The sequence below is a fragment of the Neophocaena asiaeorientalis genome, unplaced genomic scaffold (assembly GCF_003031525.2).
Source record: "Neophocaena asiaeorientalis asiaeorientalis breed wild unplaced genomic scaffold, Neophocaena_asiaeorientalis_V1.1 scaffold253, whole genome shotgun sequence".
Taxonomy (NCBI): Eukaryota; Metazoa; Chordata; class Mammalia; order Artiodactyla; family Phocoenidae; genus Neophocaena; species Neophocaena asiaeorientalis.
Window position 1 is genome coordinate 2,976,634 of NW_020174553.1, and position 23,481 is coordinate 3,000,114.

A 23,481-nucleotide genomic window follows, 5' to 3' on the forward strand; every position below is an offset into this window, starting at 1 on the left:
GCAGTACTAACACTGAAGCACTTTGTTATTATCACCTAGGTTCATGGAGTAGAAAGAATACTTGACTTAAATCTAACTCAAGGACTCTGATATTTGACAGGAACTATGAATCATTGCTCCATGAAATACTTTGAGGGCCATTCCAGATATGACCAGCGATACCTCAGAACTCCTTAGAGCCTTATACCTGCCCTCCCCTACCCCCACCACTGCCATTACACACTGTGGAGAAGGGAATATTTCATGGTTCCATGAATGTCTTTGTGATCATCAGAATGGTACCCTGGGGACTTCCCTGGTGGCATAGTGGTTAAGAATCGGCCTGCCAATGCAGGGGACACGGGTTCGAGCCCTGGTCCGGGGGGATCCCACATACCGTGGAGCCACTAAGCCCGTGCACCACAACTACTGAGCCTGCACTCTAGAGCCCATGAGCCACAACTACTGAGCCTGTGCGCCACAACTACTGAAGCCCGCGTGCCTAGAGCCCGTGCTCTGCAACAAGAGAAGCCATCACAATGAGAAGCCCGTGCACTGAAACGAAGAGTAGTCCCCACTTGCCACAACTAGAGAAAGCCCGCATGCAGCAACAAAGACACAACACAGACAAAAAAAAAAAAAAAAAGAATGGTACCCTGTAGACTGCCTGAATGTTCACATTTAAGACATTTCTCCAGGTTGATTGGAAGAGAGAGGAAACTTCTTTCATCTAGACTACTAAAAACTTGCAACCCAGAGTGCAGCATTAGCATTAATTTGCATAGTCAGGAGAGTGGGGGCGATATTGAGTGGTCATGTAATTCATTAGACTAAAGTGCACTTGCTTCTATAAATCAGCTCCCTTGAAAGATTTAAATTAGATCTCAAATCCATTTGTTTTTTGTAGTCCTTGAAAATTCGTGTTTATGTTTATTTAGCGAACATTCTGTGGCATTTATAAAATGCCTTAAATGTAGGCATTTAAAATATTGACACATTTAATCCTCATTAGAGTCCAGTGAGTTGGGTTTTTTTATGATCATCACTTAACAGTGGAGGAAACCGAGGCACAGAGAGGATGAGCAACTCGTTCAGATCACACAGCTAGCAGGCAAGAGAGCCGGCATTCAGACCATGCAGTCTGGCTCCAGGGCCCAAGCTCTAAGCCATTATTCTAGGCCTTGAGGAACATGCTTTCAGACTGATTCACAATCCTCCTTCTTAGTTGTCTTTTGTCTTAAGATCCTTGGTGTTCTGGAATTTTAACATAGAACATTTTGATAGTATTTTACCTACAGCTCATCTTGATTTCTGCACAATAGATCCACAACCATGATGTCAAACTGATCAGGTGTTAGAGTTTATTTATTTGAGTAGCAGTATTTTCACTTCATTTTCCAAAGGCAAATGAAGATATAGAGTCTCTACATATTCCCAGAATTATATCACATCCTCTTATAACTTGCATGAAAATAATCACCACCCAAAAGCATTAAACATTTGGATATAAAAGCAAAAATCTAAGAAAAGCTTGCAATGGCAGGCAATAAACTACTCTATATGGTTAGTGTGTCAATGGTTCTGTGTCGTGATAAGTTTTATTGTGCAAGAAAACACATTGTTTTAAAAACCTTCCTCATAGCAGAGGACACAGTTTTTATCTTCAGTGAATTGACCATTTCTATAACCTTTCGAATATTACTCATAGGGCAACTAGAGGAACCCAAGAGAGCTGAATGAGTCAGGAATGAGAATAAAAAATATAGACTTGAAAAATTACGTGTGTGTGTGTGTGTGTGTGTGTGTGTGTGTGTGTGTGTGTGTCTTTATCTTTTACCCAAGGAGAATCACAGTTTGATTTTCTGGGTACCTCTGAAAAAGGGTAGTGATCTTTTATTCTACATGAAGATGCGCCCCCATTTGCATTTAGAGGGCTAGTACTGTTGGAGCTGACACCAGCTCACAAGAGTGCTGAATGTTTGCAATTTTTCCCATTCTACATTCAGTGACTCGTGCTGTAGCTTGAAATTGGCCATGATGAGAGTATTTATACCATGGAAATCAGGGAACAGTGGAAATCAGGGCCTTTTCTTTTTCCCCAGAGACAGTTGTCAAACATTTAGGAACACACCACTGGGTGCTTGAATACATAATGAATGCACAGTAGTTAAAATTTTCCCTCTAATAATTTTGAACAAAACAAACAGACAATTGAGAGAAACACACCCTCTTTGACTTAGCTTTACTTATTTTTCATACAATTTATTTTGTGATTCAAAGCCTATCTCAGGAGGAAGACAGTCCTAAGAACACAAAATTCACCTGTGAACTTTGTAACCAGACTTCCCCAAACGCACTCCCTATCAGCCTTGGAAAGCTTTGTCAGGAACAGAACCCTCATTGGGTTTTCATTTCCACTTTTCGCCAAACATTTTCAGAGAAAAATGACTTCCTCCTGAGTATCCATTAGCCCCCAGCACTGATGCTAATGAGCAAACTACAAGCAAGCTGACGCGCAAATGGATGTGAGTCACCCGTACACTTAGCCTGCCCGGCCTCCTGCGTCACCACTGACACTGGTTCCTTCCCAGCCAGGCAAAAATCATGGTCTGTGTTTGTCCATTGCTGGGAGACAGCTGATCTGAAGGTGCCCCTTTAAAAGGATGCACTGATTTGTTCTCGTGAAATCATTCGTGCATCTACCTCCCCATATTGAGATTTGCATCCAGGTTGAAATGTACTTCAATGAATAAGATTAAGCTAAGAGAACAGACCTTTTAAAAGGTATTGCTTAATCAAGAACAGAAAGCCAAACAAATAGAATTGAGAGCAAGCCTGCTTTTTCTATACAAATATAAAGAAACATTCCATGAAGACGCAGGTAAGACCAAGAGCCACTAGGCAGCTAAGAGTAGAGAAACAGTAAATGCTACCCCATAAGAGCCTTGCTCTGTGGGATTTGTTTTGTGCCTTCCTAACTGCAGATGCTGCCAATGGAAGAAAGGAAGGAGAAGTCTGTGGCTCTAGGGCTTTCCTAGGAAAGCTTCACAGCACTGAATAGTCAACAAACAGCAGATGGTACAAAGATTTCTAATTAGCCTCTGGGAAGGCAGTGAAGCATTTTATGTCCATGGGATACTAATGGAAACAAATTGTGATTTCAAGTTTCTGTTACTGAACGAACGATGCTGAAGCCTTGAGGAGTGGCTAAGCATTCACTGAGGGACATTTTTATTTTTAAGAGTTATATTTATCAACCAGGAGGAGGTGGGCATCATAAGGAAAAACTTTGATTCAGTGGGAGATCTTGCAACGCTCAAGTCTAATTTATTTGTTTATATTCTTCTTGGTTCCCCAAATTATTTAAGTCACTCTTTGAAAGATGTGGAGGGAGCTTCAAGATGGCGGAGGAGTAAGACGCAGAGATCACCTTCCTCCCCACAAATACATCAGAAATATATCTACATGTGGAACAACCCCTACGGAACACCTACTGAATGCTCACCCAGCATAGGAGCACCTCAATACATAAGGCAAATGCTAACAGCCATAAAAAGGGATATTGACAGTAACACAATAATAGCGGGGGACTTTAACACCCCACTTTCACCAATGGACAGATCATCCAAAATGAAAATAAATAAGGAAACACAAGCTTTAAATGACACATTAAACAAGATGGACTAATTCATATTTATAGGACATTCCATCCAAAAACAACAGAATACACTTTCTTCTCAAGTGCTCATGGAACATTCTCCAGGATAGATCATATCTTGGGACACAAATCAAGCCTTGGTAAATTTAAGAATATTGAAATTGTATCAAGTTTCTTTTCTGACCACAACGCTATGAGACTAGATATCAATTACAAGAAAAAAACTGTAAAAAGTAGAAACACAATACACTGCTAAATAACCAAGAGATCACTGAAGGAATCAAGGAGGAAATCAAAATACACCTAGAAACAAATGACAATGAAAACACGACGATCCAAAGCCTATGGGATGCAGCAAAAGCAGTTCTAGATGGAAGTTTATAGCAATACAATCCTACCTCAAGAACCAGGAAAAATCTCAAATAACCTAACCTTACACCTAAAGCAATTAGAGAAAGAAGAACAAAGAAACCCCAAAGTGAGCAGAAGGAAAGAAATCAAAGATCAGATGAGAAATAAGTGAAAAAGAAATGAAGAAAACAATAGCAAAGATCAATAAAACTAAGAGCTAGTTCTTTGAGAAGATAAACAAAATTGATAAACCATTAGCCAGACTCATCAAGAAAAAGAGGGAGAAGACTCAAATCAGTAGAATTAGAAATGAAAAAGGAGAAGTAACAACTGACACTGCAGAAACACAAAGGATCATGAGAGACTAGTACACACAGCTCTATGCCAATAAAATGGACAACCTGGAAGAAATGGACAAATTCTTAGAAAAGTACAACCTTCCAAGACTGAACCAGGAAGAAATAGAAAATATGAACAGACCAATCACAAGCACTAAAGCTGAAACTGTGATTAAAAATCTTCCAACAAAGAAAAGCCCAGGACCAGATGGCTTCACAGGCAGATTCTATCAATCATTTGGGAAAGAGCTAACACCTATCCTTCTCAAACTCTACCAAAATATAGCAGAGGGAGGAACACTCCCAAACTCGTTCTATGAGGCCACCATCACCCTGATACCAAAACCAGACAAGGATACTACAAAAAAAAGAAAATTACAGACCAGTATCACTCATGATTATAGATAAAAAAATCTGCAACAAGATACTAGCAAACAGAATCCAACAGCACATTAAAAGGATCATATGCCATGATCGAGTGGGGTTCATCCCAGGCGTGCAAGGATTCTTAAATATACGCAAATCAATCAATGTGATACACCATATTAACAAACTGAAGAATGAAAACCATATGATCATCTCAATAGATGCAGAGAAAGCTTTGGACAAAATTCAACACCCATTTATTATAAAACTCTCCAGAAAGTGGGCCTAGAGGGAACCTACCTCAGTATAATAAAGGCCGTATACAACAAACCCGCAGCATACATCATTCTCAACGGTGAAAAACTGAAAACATTTCCTCTAAGATCAGGAACATAGTTTTGCAAGTCCTAGCCACGGTAATCAGAGAAGAAAAAGAAATAAAAGGAATACAAATTGGAAAAGAAGAAGAAAACTTGCACTGTTTACAGATGACATGATACTATACATAGAGAATCCTAAAGATGCCACCAGAAAACTACTAGAGCTAATCAATGAATTTGGTAAAGTTTCAGGATACAAAATTAATGCACAGAAATCTCTTGCATTCCTCTACACTAACAAAGATCAGAAAGAGAAAGGAAGGAAACAATCCCATTCACCACTGCAACAAAAAGAATAAAATACCTAGGAATAAACCTACCTAAGGCGGTAAAAGACCTGTACTCAGAAACTATAAGACCCTGAACAGGAAAAAAAAAAAAAAGATGTGACACAAGCAAGTGAGCTAATTGAGCAAAAGAGAAAACAAAGATGAAAAAGTAATAAGTATGGGAAGAAGCTAGTTCACAGTTTGTATGGTTGAGGCGGCCCTTACATGCACTAGAGGTGGGGCATGGTGTCTGCTTGAGCTTTTAGGAAATCAAGGTAGGAGGAAAATATGATGAATTATTCCCCCATGTATCTTTTAGTTGATTTTGGACCTAATAGTTTGTATGTCTTATTCCTTTACCCCTATATTGCCCCTCCCCCCGCCACTGGCAACCACTGGTTTGTTCTCTATATCTGCGAGTCCCCTTTCTTTTTGTTATATTCACTAGTTTGCTGTATTTTTTAGATTCCACATATAACTGATATCAAAAACATTTTAAATGTTTAGCAAAATTAATGGAAAGGAACCTTCTACTTCTATGATTTGTAAAGTGACATATCAATCTAAATTGAGTAATAGTAAAAATTACTCAATACTGCAAAGATGGGTAGGCTTTAGAAGCAGGTCTTTTATTATTACAAAATCTCCCCGGCAGTTGTAACTGTGCGCGCTCTGAAGAATCAAAGCGACACAAGCCTGAACCACAGCTCTCTTCACAGAACGCTCTTCTTTCTTATCCAGCTTCTCATTTTAAACTGAAAGGGGCTGCCTATTTGTGAGGCAATCTTTATCCTTATCCCTGTCAGTTCATTCTCTTTTTCTCTTTGGTATGAAGACCATTATAGACTGAAACTCATCAAGGACCCAGCTGTGCATTTAAATGTTGATGGTTAAACAGCCGTTTATTTTTCTCTTATTTTATCCTGTGTTCAACTTTTATCTTGCCCCTTAAGCCCATACTTTAAAACAACCTGCAAGATGGATTCAACCGTACCTTCAGGACCACAAAAATATGATCCAGTGGTTCTTTATGTTGACTAAAGTTATGGGCTAGGGAAGGAGAAAGGGAGTTATTGATCATGAACAGGTGGGGGTTAAGAACACCTTGACAAAGAGGAGATACCTTTCCTTTTACACAGGAGGGATAGAAGAGGTTGAGTGGACTTTGAACAAGACTGGGTGGTGCAGCCAGGAGGAAAAACAATCAAGAGATTCTGACTAGATGGTTTCAACATACAATATAAAACTCAGAGCTACTCTATTGGTTTTCAGGCCCTGTGAGGTCAAGGGTACCTGGAAGCTTGCTGGAAGTGCCAGTTTCTGAGCCCTGGAACCCAGAGATTCTGAACTAGAAGATTAGGGAGGCCAGGGACAATGGTGGAAGGGCAAGGAGAGGGGCACAAAAATATAATTTTCAGGTATACTTTAAGTTGATCCAATGTAGGTGATTCCCAGATGCTACTTTATTTTATATCCTTTTCCCTTTTATGCCAGTGCCATTATTCTTATTATATTCCTTGAGTTCATGACTATAGAAAACTTTACTTTTGATTCTAAACTCTGTACATTCAGAGCTAACCTGTGTCATCCCCTTTTTCACCATCTTCTCTGTCTCCTCCATCTATCTATTCAATATCTGTCTGTCTGTGTCTCTCTTTTATTTCCTGAAAAGGGTACCTATGTTATATTTGGTTTTTTTATTCTTTTTCTTTCATTTACTAACACATCTTGGAGTTCCTTCTATAATAGCGCATACATACCTGGACCATTCTTTCAGTGGCTGCATATGATTGTATAATTAGGTGTACCAAACATTATTTAACCATTGCTTTAATAATATAAATTTAGACTGTTTTAATTTTTTTTTTTTTTTTTTTACGGTATGTGAGCCTCTCACTGTTGTGGCCTCTCCGTTGCGGAGCACAGGCTCCGGACGCTCAGGCTCAGCGGCCGTGGCTTACGGGCCCTGCCGCTCATCTTCCCGGACCGGGTCACGTACCCGTGTCCCCTGCATCGGCAGGCGGACTCTCAACCACTGCACCACCAGGGAAGCCCAATTTTTTTCTATTTTAAGAGACCATACAGTGAACATCCATGTACTGGGTTTTGGTGAACTTTGAGAGTATGTCTATAAAGTCTTAGAAATCTGACTACTGAATAAAAAGTTTTGGTTAATTATTCAAATTTTTTCTTCAAAATGTTTAATCTAAATCATATTTCCACTTGAAGTAGATAAGAGTGCCTTTTCCCCAAGCTTCATCAGGATTGTGTTGCAGGAAGGGGGACCCCTTCCAGGGCCTGAGAGTGGGCTCTTGTCTAACACTCAGAAATGAATTGTCCAAGGAGACATGTGCTGACAAAGCAAGAGACGTTATTGGGAAGGGGCACCTGGGTGGAGAGCAGGAGGGTACGGGAACCCAGGAGGACCTCTCTACCAGTGGCTCGCAGTCTCGGGTTTTATGGTGATGGGGTTAATTTCCGGGTTGTCTCTGGCCAATACTTCTGACTCAGCGTCCTTCTTGGTGGCACACGCATCACTCGGCCAAGATGGGTTGCAGCGAAGAGGATTCTGGGAGGTTGGTAGGACATATGGACTGGTGTCTCCTTTTGACCTTTCCCAAATTCTTCTGGTTGGTGGTGGCTTGTTAGTCCATGTTTCTTGCCAGGACCTCCTGTAGTAAAATAACCCATGCAAATGGTTACTGTGGTGCCTGGCCAGGGTGGGTGGTTTCAGTCAGTGTTTCCCCTTAAAACTGGATATGATCAATCTTAAAAATTTTTGCCAATCAGAGAAAAAGACTTTTCATTTTTATTTCTTTAATTACGAACAAGGCAGATTTTTTTTATTGTTCATAAACCTATTATATTTTTAAAATATGTAACTCATATATCTGTGACCATTTTTCTTTTGGGTTGCTTATTTTTTAATAGTTTTATAAAAGTGCTTAGAAATTAACAAATGAATCCTTTGTTATGCCATCTAGGTTGAAAAACACTTTTAAAAAGCACTTTGTTTCTAGATTTTTTGATGATGGCCATTCTGACTGGTGTGAGATAATATCTCATTGTAGTTTTGATTTTCATTTCTCTAATGATTAATGATGTTGAGCATTCTTTCATGTGTTTGTTGGCAGTCTGTATATCTTCTTTAGAGAAATGTCTATTTAGGTCTTCTGCCCATTTTTGCATTGGGTTGTTTGTTTTTCTGTTACTGAGCTGCACCATTGTAAAGCAATTATACTCCAATAAAGATGTAAAAGAAATAATAAAAGCACTTTGCTTTTGCATTTATTTTCTGTTGTCTAAAATATAGAACAGTCTATCAAGAAATGTGAAGGGTCTTTAATTTTACCCTGCTTTTAATCTAACTGCCATAGTTTCATAAATGCTGGTAGAAAAATGAGTCTCCTCGGTCAGAGATGAGGGACAAAAGCAGTAGCAAAAGTGTCAGCACTTTTGGGTGATTTCCCTGAGCCCCAGTTCTCACAGGTGACACAGAAATGGACAGATGACACTTGCATAGACAGTGGGATGCAGTATAGGAGGGGAACCCTTAGCTTAGGGAAACTTAGTGTTTTATAATGGGCAGCAAGCATGTCTGCTCTTTGCTCTAAAGCATGGTTTCTGAACCTCGTCACCACTGACATTTTGGGCCAGACTATTCTTTGTTGTGGGAGTTTATCCTATGTATTGTAGGATATTTAACAGCATCCCTGGTCCACTGGATGCCAATATTACCCTTAGTCACGACAATCAAAAATATCTCTAGACATTGTCAAATGTTCCCTGACGGAGAAATCACCCTTGGTTGAGAACAAAGATGTGTCATCTGTAGAGACACGATTACTATGTGTCTCGGTGTGTTTCTCCTTGGGTTTATCCTGCCTTGGACTCTCTGTGCTTCCTGGACCTTGGTGGCTATATCCTTTCCCATGTTAGGGAAGTTTTCGACTATAATCACTTCAGATATTTCCTTGGGTCCTTTGTCTCTCTCTTCTCCTTCTGGGACCACTACAATGCAAATGTTGGTGCATTTAATGTTGTCCCAGAGGTTGCTTAGGCTGTCTTCATTTCTTTTCATTCTTTTTTCTTTATTTCCTCCTGTGGCAGTGATTTCCACCATTCTGTCTTCCAGGTCACTTATCCGTTCTTCTGCCTCAGTTATTCTGCTATTGATTCCTTCTAGTGTATTTTTCATTTCAGTTATTGTATTGTTTGTTCTTTAATTTTTCTAAGTCTTTGTTAAACATTTCTTGCACCTTCTCGATCTTTGCCTCCATTCCTTATCTGAGGTCCTGGATCATCTTCACTATCATTATTCTGAATTCTTTTTCTGGAAGGTTGCCTATCTCCAGTTCATTTGGTTCTTTTTCTAGGGTTTTATCTTGTCCCTTCATCTGGCATATGGTCCTGTGCCATTTCATTTTGTCTATCTTTCTGTGAATGTGGTTTTTGTCACACAGGCTGCAGGATTTTAATTCTTCTTGCTTCTGCCGTCTTTCATATATTATTTTATAAGTATTTTTTTCATGGAGGTGAGACCATAGGGACACGTCTATTTACAATCTTTCTCATAAAATACCATATGCTCTACAATGTAAATGGCCTCTTCTGTCTTCTCTATAGAATTTTCCTTTTGACAATAACCTTGTGCCAAGTGGAGTGTTGTTTTGGGGAAGAGCAAAGAAGGACATCAAGTTTCCGCTGATATATGGACTACCAGCTTTCAGATAAAAGAGATATAGTTCCTTAATTTAAAATGTCTCTCCTTGGGCTTCCCTGGTGACGCAGTGGTTGAGAGTCTGCCTGCCGATGCAGGGGACACGGGTTCGTGACCCGGTCCGGGAAGATCCCACATGCTGCGGAGCGGCTGGGCCCGTGAGCCATGGCCGCTGAGCCTGCGTGTCCGGAGCCTGTGCTCCGCAATGGGAGAGGCCACAGCAGTGAGAGGCCCGCGTACCGCAAAAAAATAAACAAAATAAAATGTCTCTCCTTATAAACACTATGTAAATATTGTACAGATATTTTAAGAATGTTGACACGGGAGGCCAGTTTATTAGGCTGCTCAGAGATGCCACTTATTTCAGTGCTTGCGGGAATTTAAAAGTAGAAGAAATTAGTTGGTATGAATAGTCAGTAGAGGGATGAGGAAAGAAATAAGGTAACATTTAGGTCTTGGAGGTGTTATAGGTAAGGCACAAAAGGTGTTGTTGCAAATCAAATCCCATATTTTAATCTGAGTGTATATTTTACAGTATTTTGCTTTTAGGAAAATTACTGCATTTAAGGTATTTCCAAACCTTGGAAATATTATATTTTGATTAATCATTTTTTTTAACTTCTAAATATATTCCCAACTTATTTCTGTTGGATACCATGCTCAAGTTTATCTGTTTTTTCTTTTTCTGAAAATATTTGTTAGGAACAGATATAGGAGATGTTTACTTCCGGATGGCATTTTAGTTTATGGCGGGCCACTGCTTTCATGGAGGCAACTGAATAAGACCAGATAAATAATAACATGATACTTTTAAAGAAATCAGAGGATATTGAAAACAACAAGGACTAGATGAACCGAACTGTCCGAAGTGAAAGAATTTTCCGAGATGAGCTGATCATGTCCGTTGGACTTGCTGGGGGAAAGAGAAACCAGCCATGCTTTCATTGATCATGTAGGGCTGGTGTCACAAACTGGAAACAGGAGAGACCATGGAAGAGACAGGTGGCTTTTTCCACTGGATATTTGCCAAGTTCTAGTACTGTGAGGAGCTAGGCTGGAACTATTACAAGGTACAGTGAAACCTCCCAGTCTCACGGTGCTTTTAGGAAACAAGACTTATTACAGGTGGTGTCTAGAATTGAGACAGAGCTAATATCCTTTTCAAGACATTTGCTAGAGTTTGGAGGTGGGTGGGGGATGGAGGGCAGAGGGCCAAGCTATAAGATTCTGCAGGGGCGATCTAGATCTGGATCTTCCTAGGAATCTCAGGACTAGGGAGAAGGATCTCTATTGCACTCTTAATCAAAATCCAGGAAGGGTTCCATCTTAGAAAGAGAGAAAGCTAGATATAGACAGAGATTTATTACAACTGAAACTCATTCCCAACAGGATCAATGTCTGATTTGAATTGAGTTCATCAGATCTTTATCCTGTCTATCTGAAAGGAGTGGGGGAAATTCTGTCTCATAGTAGATAACACCATTTGGAACCTATACAGTTCTTTTATTTACACTACGTCCTGCATGCAATAAACAATTATTAGACATATGAAAAGGCAAGAATATATGGCTGATAATCAAGAAAAAAAACACAGATGATATAAACAGACTCCCGAGTCACCCAAATATTTGATTTAGGAGAGAAGGAAAAGTCAGGATGTTTGCAGTTGACTTAGGAAGGCAGAGACTCGAAAGAACTTAGCTCCCATCCTTGCAATAATGAAAAACCCAACAACAAAAAAGTTTTTAGGTTTTCTTGAAGCTCTCAGAGAGCTTGAATGGATAAGCACTTCATAAAAGAGGATATCCAAACGGCCAATAAACATAGGATAGGGGACTTCATTGGTTATACCCACAAGAATGCTGTTCAGTATTGCTATTCTAGACCAATTCAGTGGTCTGTAACAATCAGACCACCACTTGTTGGTCTTGTGTCTGTGATCAGCTACAAGGTGGCGAGGCAGCTCTGCTCACCTTGCCTGGGCTCACTCATGTGTCTGAGGGTTTCTGGCTGTCAGCTGAGGCTGTCAGGGCACGTGACTCTGTACTGTAGCTGACTAGCCTGGACCTGTTCTTACAGCAGCGGCAGAGGAACAAGAGCGAGAACAGAAATAAGGCTTTGCAACTAGTGCACGGTAACCTGTTCATTGTATAGACTATTGACTATATAGTCAAGCTCAGATTCAGGGGATGGGTAGATAGACTCTGGCCTCTTCGGTGAAACTGCAAAGTCACGAGGTAGAGGGTATCATTACAGACGTGGGTAAGGAATGATGCTACTGATGCAGTCTATCGGTGTGCTGTTCTCTCTTTGGCGTTTTTTTTTTTTATAAACATGTGCATGTTTTATTTATTTATTTGGCGCATTGGGTCTTCGTTGCTGTGCGTGGGCTTTCTCTAGTTGTGTCAAGCAGGAACTACTCTTCATTGCAGTGTGTGGGCTTCTCATTGCCGTGGCTTCTCTTGTTGCGGAGCATGGGCTCTAGGCACATGGGCTTCAGTAGTTGTGGCACGCAGGTTCAGTTGTTGTGGCTCTCGGGCTCTAGAGTGCAGGCTCAGTAGTTGTGGCATGTGGGCTTAGTTACTCCGCAGCATGTGGGATCTTCCCGGACCAGGGATCGAACCCGTTTCCGCTGCATTGGCACGAGGATTCCCAATCACTGCGCCACCAGGGAAGCCCCTCTTTGGCCGATTTTATGCTCTCCCACTCACGACTGGCTTCCCAACGGATAGAAAACAAGTCTGTCTCTAGCTCTTGAACTTTATATCCTGTATCCTCCACATCAGAGATGGCTTGGCCATCTTCCTTTTGTTCCAGTTAGGAAAATCTCTGGAGAATGATCCTGACTGGGCTGACTTGGCTATCTGTCTAAAGCTCCCCCTTTCAACATTTTGGCCAGAGATTTGAGGTCATGAAATAAGTCATGATTCCGATCACCATATCTCTCTCTGTGTTTCTGGGACATTCTCAGTAAAAGGAAAATCATTGTAACCAAATGCATCCAGTTAATTGTTATTTATAATATTCTGTGTCTAAGGAATCCAAAATATTTAGCAGCTGTAATTGCAACAGTGCCTGACATTTAGTTATTTGATAAATCTGGTTGGTTGTGTTTCATTCAACAAATATTTGAGTTGAATGATTGTTATTTTCCAAGCACAGTATAAGGTTTTCAGGATAAGTTTGAAAGTTAAGACAACAAACTCCTTCTTTTTTTTTTTTTTTTTTTTTTTGCGGTATGTGGGCCTCTCACTGTTGTGGCCTCTCCCGTTGCGGAGCACAGGCTCCGGACGCGCAGGCCCAGCGGCCATGGCTCACGGGCCCAGCCGCTCTGCGGCATGTGGGATCCTCCCGGACCGGGGCATGAACCCGTGTCCCCTGCATCGGCAGGCGGACCCTCAACCACTGCGCCACCAGGGAAGCCCCAAACTCCTTCTTGAAGCTTATATATGTCGTGAGGGATAAGTGGATGAGTATGTTGAGTCTATATAGAGAAACCCAAAAATTCTGAAAAACTTGTTTTGGGGGTAATTTAGGTTGCATAGTTGTAATAGGTCATTCAAAAGCACAGTAACTCTGGTGTGACTGAAAATGTAGACCTTCTGTCAGACACTTCTCTCATACTATTTATTAAGTTACACAAAGTACTTATACTAAAAGAATACACATAAAATCACTTGAAGTGAAATTGCTTTTCTTCCTAATATAAATATAACTTTTTAATTGAGGGTCCACAACACAGAGGGTGTAAAACATATTTATTTTCTCTAACCCTGCTCCCAACTCTGCCCTGGTAGATTATTTGCTTCCAATCCTTGAGTGAAATAATGAGCAGATTTCATAAATTATTTTTATTACTTTTGAATCTTATGAATCCATTCACTATAGTTCAAATTCTGATTTCGAATTTCATCAAAGATTGCCCTCCTCTTTGCTATTGGCTGCAAAAATGCCTGAAGGCAATCCATTAGGAGGATACTGCAGAGACAGAAGGACCCTCACCCAAAAACTGGTTCAGACTGGTGATACCACACATGCACAAAGAGGTTAATTACAATGTAATGAGGCTTTACAGAGAGAGCAGGAAAGCTTCCAAGCATGTCCCAAAAAATGACCTAAGAGAGCAGGGAAAGGAGAGTGGCTTGGGGTTTTTATTGTGGTTAGGGAGTGGAGCTGGGATGAGGTTCCCTTGAGGATAGGGGCTTACGTGGTTTGAACTTCCTGCTGGCACCGAAGAAGGAAGCACGTGGGCTTTTGTATCAGCTTGCCAATTGGGGGGCAGAAAGGAAGGAGGATGGTGGGGCCTGACCCCTGTTGGCAGTCAAACACCAAAAATGAAGTCAGACTCTTTATTGACAGTCTAAGCAAGATTCTTTTCTCTCTTTTTTTTCTGCTCTTCCAGTTGGGAGAAAGGGCAAAGAGAGAGAGAGAGAGAGAGAGAGAGAGAGAGATTTCCCACATGCCGAGAGTCTTTAAAGTAATCTGAGTTCTTTCTAAACAAATGACACAGAAACAATTATTAAACAACTTTAACATAACTCAATAGCAAAACCCCAAATAATTTGATTTAAAAATGGACAGAGAGGGCTTCCCTGGTGGCAACAGTGGTTGAGAGTCTGCCCCCCGATGCAGGGGACACGGGTTCGTGCCCCGGTTCGGGAAAATCCCACATGCCGCGGAGCGGCTGGGTCCGTGAGCCATGGCCGCTGAGCCTGCGCATCCAGAGCCTGTGCTCCGCAACGGGAGAGGCCACAACAGTGAGAGGCCCGCGTACCGCAAAAAAAAAAAAAAATTGGACAGAGAATCTGAATAGATATTTTTCCAAAGAAGTCCAGCAACTACATGAAATGATGCTCAACATCACTGAAATCATCAGTGAAAACCAATTAGAACCACAATGAGATACTACCTCACACCCGTTACAATAGCTATCCTCAAAAAGACAAGAGATAACAAGTGTTGGTGAGGAAATGGAGAAAAGGGAACCCTCGTACGCTGTTGGTGGGAACGTAAATTGGTGCAGCCACAATGGAAAAGAATATGAAGGTTCCTCAAAAAAACTAAAGATAGAACTACAAGTTTGTTCTCTATAACTCTGTTTCTGTTTTATGCCTGTTTATTTTTTAAGATTCCACACATAAGCGAAATCACACAATAATTGTCTTTCTCTGTCTGACTTACTCACTTAGAATAATACCATCTAGGTCCATCCATGTTGTCACAAATGGCAAGATTTCATTTGTTCTTCTTTATGGCTGAATAGTACTCCATTATATATATATAATATCAAATACATATATACATCAAATATTCTTTATCCACATCTTTATTGATGGGCATTTAGGTTGCTTCCATGTCTTGGCTATTGTAAATAATGCTACAATAAATGTAGGGGTGCATGTACCTTTTCTAATTAGTGTTTACATTTTGTTCAGATACATAGCTAGGAGTGGAATTGCTGGGTCATATGATAGTTCTATTTTTAATTTTTCGAAGGCTCTCCATACTGTTTCCCATAGTGGTTGCACCGCTTTACTTTCCCACCAAGAGTGCAAGAGGATTCCCTTTTCTCCACATCCTTGCCAACATTTGTTATTTTTGTCTTTGAGATTGTTAGGAGAAAGGTGCTTTATAAATCGAAGTAGTTGCTATTAATCATCATCATCGTCATAATAAACTTGGTATTGGAGAAATCATAAAAAAATAAAATAAAATGAATGCCTCCCATGTGTAGGTTAGGCATCATGAAAATAGGACAATATGCCACATTTTGTCAGTGAGTGGCCAGAATATTTATATGCAAACTCAGATATGAGGACTGGCCATTTTTTAAACATCTTCTATGGATCAGTCATTGTACTAGGAGCTTTACATACATGACCTTGTTTAAACTTTAACCTGAGGTAGGTGGTCTTACCATCTTTCTACAGATGAAAGCAAAATAGAGTTTCAAAAAGAGGGAAAGAGAGACAGAGAGATAAAGAGAGATGGAGATAGAGACAGAGATAGAACTAATGCCTATTTTAATCACCTGGCTGATAAGGGCTAAAGCTGAGATTTAACCCCAAATATGTGTCCCCCCATCTTGCCTCTCTAGAGAGAACCAGAGAAGTAAAAACATCACTTTCCTTCCAACATGACTATGACCCAGTAATGATTTTGGAAAATGGTAGTCTGTGAAACCCACTAACTCAGGTCCTGTTCCCCTGGCTTTTGTACTCAGGGTGCCTGTATTTGTGAAGGAGAGTCTGAAATAGCTCCATTCCTGTCCAGAAAAATTTCTGGTTATAAGCCAATTTAGAGAAAACAAATTGTCCACTTAGACTGCTGCAGTACATAAAATATTCACCATTCAACTGTCACTTATCTTGAGCAAGTTTTTAATGGGCTAAGGTACTGGGAAGGTAAAATTTATCTTGAACTCTAATAATAAACTGAAGAGACCATATCTAAGAGTCACTGAGCTGATGTTAGTAAACATCAGAAAGGAAAGGCTAAGGTGTGGAAGTGGTGACGGTAGCCAGAGGCATACCAGGAGAAAGGGGGGACCCACTAAAGAAAAACTTTGTCTACGCTTCGTGGAAATTGTTTATTTTCACTTGCAGAGTGTAAAACACTTAATATTTGAGGAAAACAGTGTCAGCACAATGGCTGAATGCACTCAATAAAAGAGCATAGAGTTTTTAATCTTATTAGACCTATGTGTTAATTAGAGATTTGCCATTAACAATTTATAGGACCATTGGAAAACTCTCATCTCCTTTGAAAGTGGGACAACTCCATATGTTAGGGTTGTGAATCTTTGTACTAATTTTATGAGTGTTTATATAATATGCTTTCAGTAAATGTTTGTTCCATTTCATTAACAACACAGTAGTGTCATAAGTCCTTGTTTTGTTTCCTAGAGTATCATTTTTTTTTTTAATGTTAGCTTTGAGTCACCAAGGTTTTATAAAAGCTCCACAATTAAGTTCCAAATTTATTTTCTTCCCTTGGCTTTTATGGGATGTTTTCCCAATGTCTCAGTGAACACGTCCAAGTGTGATATCCAAGTTCTTTGAGAAAATGAAGCTGTTTATCTGCTATATATATTCTCCTTGGGAGTTATGAGCCTTCAGAACAAATTTAGCAGATTTTGTTGTAGATATTACAGACACAGGAAAACCTAGCTTGCTAATCCACAGATAGGTCATTTAAACATTTAGAACAGAATTTAAAAATCAACATTAATTAAGGATATTAGCATATGGTAAAACATTATCACCATATTTAGGAGCTGTTGAACTAGGTATATTTCAAATAGAGATTCACATTCAGATTTAAAGTGGATTCTGTGTTAAATAATGATCTCCCCGAGTGGGTCACATGTTCTTCCATCAAGGAAAGGTAGTATAACATAGAGGAAGCAACAGAGAGTTTTGAAATAAAAAACCTGGGCTTGAGTTGGCTCCATAATTAATAGTTGAGTGCCTTTAGTTTAGATACCTACCCTCCTGTAAGCCTTGGCTTATCATCTAGGTTACTGTGACTAGGTTACTGTGAGGTTCAAATAAATAAAAAAGCATTTATGTGGAAAAGTTTAATATTACCATCATAATCATCCCAAAGAGCAAAAATATCATGAATCTTGATGAACCAAGGTAATAGCGGCAACCGGTAGGATGGAAGGGAAATGTGAGAGTTAATCCAAGATGGATTTTAAAACAAAATAAAAGTCAACTCTCTGTCATCGTGGGTTCTATAGCTTCATCCCTGGTGTGAGAAATTGACTGAGTAATAAAGCTGATGAGCACTGATTCACATTGATGGTGAGAAGAACCAAGCCTTGGGGCTGGGCTGATGGGGAGACAGCAGAAGAACCTCTTCTCCTCCCCATGTCCCTTTTACAAGAGCATCTGGAGGGATGGTTCAGAACACTGCAGGCTGCTTAGGTGATGACAATCAGTGCGAACTAGCCCCTACAGTAAGTCCCCTACATACGAACGAGTTCTGTTCTGAGAGCATGTTCATAAATCAATTTTGTTTGTAAGTCCAACGAAGTTAGCCTAGGTACCTGCTAACAAAATCGGCTATATGGTACTGTACTGCAACAGGTTTATAATACTTTTCACACAAATAATACATAAAGAGCAAACACAAAAAATAAAACATTTCAAATCTTACAGTCCAGTCCCTTGAAAAGCACAGTAGTGCAGTACAACAGCTGGGATACAGGGGCTGGCATCGAGGGAACAGGCAAAAAGAGTTACTGACTGGAGGAGGGAGAGGAGGTGGGATAGTATAGAGATGGGCGGTAGAGCTGAAGGATTGTCAGCAGTAGGAAATGGAGGGCAAGCTGCAATTTCACTCACACCTGATGTTGAGGGCACAGGTTCTGGTTCCTTGCTGGATTCAATTCTATCTACCATCTTGAAAAACCGATCCGCTGCTTTTACGCTTGCTCCTGGACATCCTGGGCTTGAAATAAAGATACTGTACTACTGTAGTATATGCATATACTGTGCAGTAAAGTACACAAAAGCACAACCACTTGTAGAGGCTGCATGCACGTGACAATGGACACCAAACACGTGAACTAGCTTACGTGATTGGATATGTGCACGCACGTCCACATCTTTGAAAGTTCGTAACTTGAAGGTTCATATATAGGGGACTTACTGTACTTGTTAGATAACGCTTGGAAGATGAATTCTTGCGAGTTCTTACTACTGTTATTCACACACTGGTTAGTGTGAGTACCTAAGTGTTGACCACCTCCTCCAAATGTAATGCAGACCATAGTTTTCATGGAAAGCTCGCTTGGACAAAAATACAGCTCAAATAATGGCATGCATATCATTTTCACATACAGCTCCTCAACACCACTTGGAAATCATAGTTTCCTTTGCCTGCCCGCTGAGAATGTGTACTGGGTAGATGAGTTTCTAACTATAATGACGCCAGAACTTGGTGGAGGGGCTGGCATTCAGTGGTTCACTAGACTTCATCCCGTTGTCAGTGACAACTGCTCTACAAGGCCAGAGATTAGAAAGAACTGTGTCAAAAGGTCTTGAAAGGGCCGGTCCAAATTGCTGATGAAAGTAGATGAAGCTGTGAAAGAGATTTATGAAGACTGATTTAGAATTGAAAAGCGTGATGAGACACTTTTGGAATGCCACCGCGTGGCTGGGGCCAGGACAGAAGGGATGAGAAAGGGTAAAACACTGAAGCCTGTTTGCCAGCAGACACATTAGGCCCTTCCGCTCGGATCTCAGTTGGAAGATTCGCTGCTCTGTAGGCGTAGTGATTGTGGGAAATGCCTGTGGTTTTCCCAGCCTTCCTCTCTCAGCAGGCTTTGAGTGCAAGTCGTCTCAAAGGCTATAGGAAACCAATAGGAAAAGGAGAAGTAAAAGCTAATAATCCAGACACAATAGAAATAGCAAGGAACTGTAAATTGAAACAAGTTTTTGTTAGGCTGGGACTCATCTTACAATGTTACTGGCTCACTCTTTAAGGACAGTGCTGTCTGGGGGGTTCTTGTTTGGCTTAGAATCGCCCACACAGGAATAAGCCCAAATAGCCTCTGTAGAGATAACAGGGGCTCCTCTGACAGTGTGCTTATCTTAGTGGAAGTCAGCAATTTCTGCCCCTTCAACCAAAAAACTCTAGAAAATGTATCGGTTTACTGAACTTTTCAACCTTAGCCAAATGCCGTCAAATTTTAGTCTCTTTAGGTTGTCTGTACTGTCATGCTCAGTCTAGATATAATTTAAATTATGGTTGTAATTGTAATGTATCAAAGCAATATCAGGATGGAAGAGTTGTTACTGTCTTCCGATTCTTTTTATGAATAAAAACTTTAAAGGTGTTTAAGATTCTAAAATTTCAATAGGACAGAATGTTCTTGACTACCTGTATAGGTATGTTGGTGTGTGCTTTAATCTTGAATAAATGGAACAAAATAATTCTTAGTAGATACACCCCTAGTTCCACATGAAAAATATTATGGGAATAATTACGTTGTGCATGGACATGGCATGCGAGGATTCGGAATTTTTTAGATTGGGTTTAAATCACCAGCCGAACACTCTCAAGCAGATTAGTTAATTCCTGTGCCCTGTATTGCTCATCTGTAATTTGAGGATGACACCATCCTCCCAAGGTGTTCATGAGAATTAAATGACATACATAGAAGAGCAAAGTGCTGACATCAAACAAGGGCTCAAAATATTATTTCCCATTTCCTTCTCTAGGACAAAATCCCTTATAGCCTGAATTTACTCATATGGGGTGGGAAAAGAGTGTAGCAGTTAAAAATAACTTTTGTGCCACTGAGAAATAGCCCATCTGCCTATATGTATTTTATAGGATGAAACACTTAATATGAAAATATTTTCGGTTGGTTACTTAGATTTATGTACATGCTATATTATAAAATCTCAGAAATGTTGGATGATTTATTTTTTTAACTGTGAGCAAGGTTTGCTTATCTCCACCTTTGGGATAGAATACAAAGTTGGCATACGTACAAACGACTTAAACCCATGAATGAATTTTTATCTTTTTCTCAAACATGGGAAAGATTTGAATAAGACTTAAGAATGAAGTTAGCAGGAGGAATTGCAGCTGAGATATCAGTCTCACACTGAGATGTGACATCATTCATTCCTGAATCTGGTATCTAAGCTACCACCTTTTTCTGGCTCCCTCATTAACTCATTCATACAAATTAGAATATGAACATCTCATTTTACGCTTCCTGAGACATGCTGTGTAGAAGGTTAATGATCAAAAACAAAAAGAGAACAGCCTTTAAAACTGGATGTTTTCATTGCAACATTCAACGTCTAGGGAAATGGGAGTTAAACATTGGAAAAGAGATTTGGTTGTTGCAATTCATTGGCCATTGTTAAAAATAAACGTACTAAGAACTAAAGGAAGGTAAATAAGGTCTGTGGCTTCTGGTCACTTTTCTAGTAGGACTTGGCAAACAGTGCTTGTGTACATGCCATATGTTTGTATTGCCATCAATCCGTACACTATGCTACTGCTCAAGGTTCTGACTCTTCTCTCTATAATTTTGAGCCTTTAAAGTTCTGTCCTCAACTGCCCTGATTACTTCCACATATGCTCTCCATCTTCATGGACCAGAGTCGCTGTTAGCTCCACTTCATTCTCTTAACTGCAAATGAGAGCTTATTTCTGCTCTCCTAATCATGGCACCTACCACTTCAGGTACCTGAGTGTGGGGCTGATATCTGGGATAGCCCATAATAAATTCCTTTCTGTTGTTACTCAACTTTTCCTTTTTCATGTTTCCAAGAACAAGATACTTATTTGAATTAATTAAACAATAAATAATTTAGAGGGATGTACTTCTTCAGAAGTACATCCTAAACTCAGGGTGATTATTTTTAAGCTTGTGGCTAGATTTTCTATATGCACATTCAGGCTTAAAGCAGACTGTGGTCATCTTAAAATAAATGGAAACAAATGCTACAAAAAGATTTAGAATTTAAGGAATATTTAAAATTAATATCCAACCTCCCAAGGATCATTTTTTGTATTGAAGTCATTTTTTTTAATTGTAACTTTTTACTCGAGTTTCTTTGACAGGTGCAATTATAGCTTCCTAAAACATTGTCTAAATGATTACCTTTTAAACATAATGCTTTAAAATAAGGCATACACAAGGGAAAGATTCAAAGTGCAAAATGACAGGATGTGAGGGTGATCTGGCTGAGACATCTGTCACCCCATTGATTGCCAGGGTGGATTCAGCTGATCCGACTGGCTAGGTGCGTGTCCCCATCCTCCCTCACCGCTCCATGTGCATCCCTCCTGAAGTTGCACGCTCAGTCGAAGAGGACGACCTTTTCTGATAGAGGAGGACCGTTCTCTGCTCAAGGGTATACAAGTAGCTGCACTCCCCTCCTAGAACCTCCAAACAAGTTCTCAAGGTCAAAGTGAAAAATGACATAAAGTAAGTAGTAAATCTCTTTCCTATCTTAGACCACCAGTGCCATAGCCTCTCTCCCCAGAGGAATCTAATATTACCAGTTTTGATGTATCTCTAGAAAGATATATATGTGCATAACTGTGGTAGGGAATAATGCCCCCACCTCAAAGACATTCACATGCTAATCTCCAAATCCTATGAATATGTTGCCTTATATGGGAAAAGAGACTGCAGATGTGATTAATTTAAGGATCATAAGATGGGAATAGTATTCTGGATTATCCAGGTGTGTCCATTGTAATCACAAGGGTCCTTATCTTATAAGAGGGAGGCAGGAGGGTCAGAGTTAGAGAAACTAACTTTGAAGATGCTTTGCTGCTGGCTTTAAAGATGGTGGAGGGGCCATGAGACAAGAAATTCAAGTAGCCTCTTGAAATTTGGAAAAAACAAGGAAATTAATTATCCCCTAGAACATAGAGAAGGAATGTAACCCACCCAACACCTTGATTTTAGCCCAGTAAGACCTGTTTTGAGTTTCCAACCTGCAGAATAAATTTGTGTTAAGTCAGTAAGTTTGGGGCCATTTGGTAAGCAGCATTAGCAAATTAATAAATCTATATTTCTATTGGTGTATATATATATATATATATATATATATATATATGTACACCCACACACACATACGTATCACATTTCTATCTTTTCTGGAAATAAGAACATATTATATGCACTTAAGCACCTTCCATTTTATTTTATAATATAGTCTTGTCAGCTCAAATAGATATACCTTTTCTCTTAAGAGCTGTGTACTATTTTGATAAAGGTTGCAATACATTTTTATATCAGTTTTCTATTCTATTGATGAATATTTAGCTTATTACCATTCTTTTTTTCAACAAAGAGTGCTGTACTTAATATCTGCATAATGTTTAAACAATTATTATATAACATTTCAAATTGAGACAGGGTAATGTAATACACTGACATTTTCCTATTATCTCACTTCAGCATTTACTAGCCCATGGTCAGTCTTGTTTCTTCTATAACCCACTCCAACTTTTATCGCCATCTCTGGGTTACTTTGAATTACTTTGAATATAATCCCAGATAGGATATCATTTCATCAGTAAATATTTGAGTATATGTCTCTTAGCATAAAGAATCTTGTTCTATAGGATTTTGTTTACTTTGAGCGTATACCTAGGATGTATTTTAGAAATAAAAATGAACTCGAAGAAGAACCCTATTTTCAGTTTGAGAAATTATTTCAACATGGGGTATGTTCAGTAATGGCCTACTGCCATCTCACCCACTACACCCCAGTATACCAAATTTATTTTGATAGATTTATCAAATAATTAACACAGTTCACAGAAAGTAATTTTAAAAGTTTCAAGATGAATTTCATGATATATTCACCTTGATATTTATTTATTTTTAATTGAAGTATAGTTAATTTACAATGTGTTAGTTTCAAGTGTA